The following is a 3,863-nucleotide window of genomic DNA, read 5'->3' as shown; positions in this document are numbered from 1 at the left end:
CTTGACATTTTGTTTAGACTTTTTGAAATTTCTTTTTTTAAAAGAAACTTTTCTCTTACGGGCCGCACAAGATTGTTGACACTATAAATCTGATTACATTAAAATGAAGATGTACACATCCATTGTTAATTCGTACTTTATCATAGGTAGAATAAATGGATTAATTGAAGCATTGATTTCATTGAGGTGAGTGGATCTAAATATCCTCCTTATGATAGATTGAAACCTAAACTTAGTTGCAATGATTATATGAATGGGTTGCCAAGCAATAGGCCTAAAAGGCTCATTGTTTTGATCATGATTCATGTGCTACTCCTCGTTGTTGGTTTGAAGACCTCGTTCCTTCATATGGCCCTTGAGCACCCCTTCACCACTCCTGGTTCCTGCCTTTAAAACAAAATGAAAATGTGAACATCAAAAGAAGTTTCATAATTGATGATTGGAAGTATAATTGGATTGGGTGATGCCAGTATTTCTCTAAGTCTTTCTGCACCAAACATTAAAACAATGCGTTGCTAGAAAAAGACTTTTCTATCTATGTGAACATTTACTCTAATGTGTTGTGCAAAATGAAATGGATAGATGGGAACTCCATTGTTCATCACTAAAAAATTTGAAGGTAACTTGGAAATATGTTCCTCAGTGGGGGCACCACTTTATGAGGGCGAGCTTTTTGAAATGGGGCCTCTAAACCCAAACCAATGGGCCTACCCTCACAAAAATGTTCGTAAAGAGGTACGCACACTACTTGGGGCACCACCTTCTTTTGGGAGTGGAGAAGGAAACCAATCAAAATAACACTAGCATGCACCCACTCAAGCAACACACTTTGAAAACCCCTTACTCTATATACACTTTGGATACTTGAACACCATCAACGATTATGCAACCCAATGCCGTGCATCAAATGAAATATGCAATTTGTGGAATAGCATTCACCTTCTCCCCATAAGAATACCCATAATACATCCAAACTCCTCCTCTCTCAAGCACTCATCAAAAAATCATGCGCACAAGACTTGCCTCTCAAACACACAAGAGAATCACTTACATCAAACTAACACACTTTGCATAGAGAGCTCATCTCCATCTATGCAATGCCGTGACACAAATAAAAGCACCATGAGAGGTAGCCACATGCATATGTAATGAAGCAAAAGAGAGTTGGAGTGAGAAATTTCTTTAGACCAATTGAATAAGTGTGGACAAACAAACCAATGGTAAATTGAGAATAGAACACTTACTTGATTTCTCGCACACCTTTTAAGGGGAGGACAGACGCTGGCTAACCATCACGAATTGCGACACTTGAAAGTTTTGAAGATGATTTAATGATAATTAACATAACCATGAGAGATATCATGATGTATTTACAAGTTATTGAGGTGCTACAAATGATTTATTGGGTTGATGGAGTAAGAGATTGTAGAATAGAAAGAGTGAAGGATAGAGTTGCACTTCCTCCAAAGAGGAGGGTTAGGAGGGAGGATGTGAAAGAGGGAGAGTTGGGGTTTTCTCTACTATTGATCAAGAAACAACATGAAGTTGAAAATATAGGTGTGTGTCCTTGAGTCTCTCCAAGGGGGGCTATTTATAGTTGTGTAGGAGTGGGATTATGCTACACTTAATTAGGGTAAGTGATTAGCCCTAATTAAGTGTCCTTTGACCACTCATTGAATATTGGACATAAAAGGGACTATTTATTCACCAAAAATATCATTTTAGACCGTGAAGGCTCCATAGGGGTGCATAATGTGGGTGGGCCCCACCATGAGGCCCTACGGGTGGCTCCTGCAGGGTATCTCAACTTGTCTGTCTTGGCATTTAGAAAGCATCTTTAGGTTGGTCCCATCACATGCAAGTGACCTTGAACACTCATTGCTCTTGTAGAAGATGAGTAGGGGAAAAAAAATATCTCACCCTCTTGATTTACTTGATTTACAGTTCCCTTTTGCTGCGAATCTGACAGATTTACACTATTTTGACCATAACTTTTTACCTGTAGCTCGGAATGACATGCTTCAAAAGGCAAATTTGACCTTCTCAACATGTTTGATATGAATTTGGACTATTCCTCATGCCCATGCACCAAGGAATTCGGTTTGGAAGGTCCACACTAGGCTAGGGAACCTTTTGCTTCCAAGTCTTCTTGTATGGGCCCTTTGCTTGTATGCATCCAAGGGGAATCATGCTTTTTCAAAAGGCTATGACGCTTAAACAAATAGAGGAGGGCCCAATATTATTTGCTTGTGAAAAGAATATACAATTGGAGTCTTTTTGAAAGGAGAAAAACTATATGTATATTCTTAAGAGATATTAGGCCACCTATGTAGGGGGCATAGAAGACTTGTAGAGAGGGACCATAATCTTTGGTAAAGACAAGTGGAGAGTTGATTTCCATGGTAATTTATCTATATGGGATGGAAGATGGATATATTATTTTTCTACTACTAATTCACAAGAGGTAAGAAAGTTTGGGGGTAGATAGTTGGTTATTGTATGCTTACTTTTATTTACAAAGAAAAAAAGAAAAGGGTGGTAATATAAATATATGACTAAGGTGACATTTTTGAGAAGAGTACAATGTATGTGTCACCACAAAAGTTAAACGAAGAGGGGGAATTTACTCTAGATAACTTAATAGTGTAGAAAAATATATACACATATGAGGAAGAGGACGTTGAGTAGGCTGACAAATGTTGCAAAAAGATGGTTACCATTTTATGCCACCCAACAGCATAAGGTATAGTGGACACTACGGTCCAAAATACTTTGTTCCAACATGCCCTTGGCATGGCTTTGGAACATTCAAGCATATTTATACGACTTGCACTGGAAGCCGTGGGTGTTGCCTGCGCAATCCAACCCCTTTGGTTAACATCTACGTAGTCAAACCCCTTGGTAAGACCCTCTGTAGAAACTGCTCAACTAGCAGGCAACGGTAACCAACATAGTTAACCGTGTACATAATGAGTGGAATCAACTCGAAAAGTTGAATTCGTCCGCTACCGTGTGGTAGATTGTGGAATTCTTTCCTTGCAAGTTTAACTGGGAGAGATCAAACTGTGATCTTCAATGCCTATGGGGTGATTTAGCAGTCACCCTCCGGGTCGTACCCCAAACAATATGTCCATAGACACTCCGTAGTGCTATAGAGAGAGCAAGAAATCCACACAAGTGAACTGCCTAGCTCGTGTGGACATCCATGCTGTCTCAACTGATTGCTGCATCTATACTTCCTTGTAGAGATCAGCTGTTGTGAGTTGAAGATTTATCAAAAACTCAACTTGAGTGTCGCACTGAAAACATGTAGTGCAAAAATGACACTGTAAACATCCTGAATGACAAGACCCTTGCTTGTCCCTTAACATCGATGTATACTTCCCTGGGTAGATTTGTTCACTCTTGAAAACAATCACCCAAAGAATGCCAATAGTTGGGTCTTACCCTTGGCCTGACAATGGCTCTTAGCCTGTGTGGCTCATAGCCCTTGGGCAAATTAGTGTTCGACGAACCGTTGAAGACTAATTTGAGTAGCATCTTAGCCACATGCTAGCTGAGAGTTAGAGCACCTTGGCTCAGGCTGACTCACGAGAAAAACACGTATCAAAAGCTTCTTAGAAGATTTTCATTATTCCCTTAAAGAGAGAGAACGAGAGAGAAGAAGAGCATACTGGGCTGCGAAACTTTCCTTGAACGACTATGACGTGTATAGTTGATTTCCATGCTCATGTACATCTTATACCTAACGTGCAGCGTATCCTATAAGCATGCAATAAGTTTCTGCTATGACTCTCTCATTGAGAGAGGTAACAGAAAAACACAACCACAACTTGATCTACCTGCCTTGCAGGGTCGTGATT

This window comes from Adiantum capillus-veneris, chromosome 6, assembly GCF_014529385.1.
Source record: "Adiantum capillus-veneris isolate H3 chromosome 6, ASM1452938v2, whole genome shotgun sequence".
Classification (NCBI taxonomy): domain Eukaryota; kingdom Viridiplantae; phylum Streptophyta; class Polypodiopsida; order Polypodiales; family Pteridaceae; genus Adiantum; species Adiantum capillus-veneris.
Note: the sequence above shows the minus strand (reverse complement) of the source record.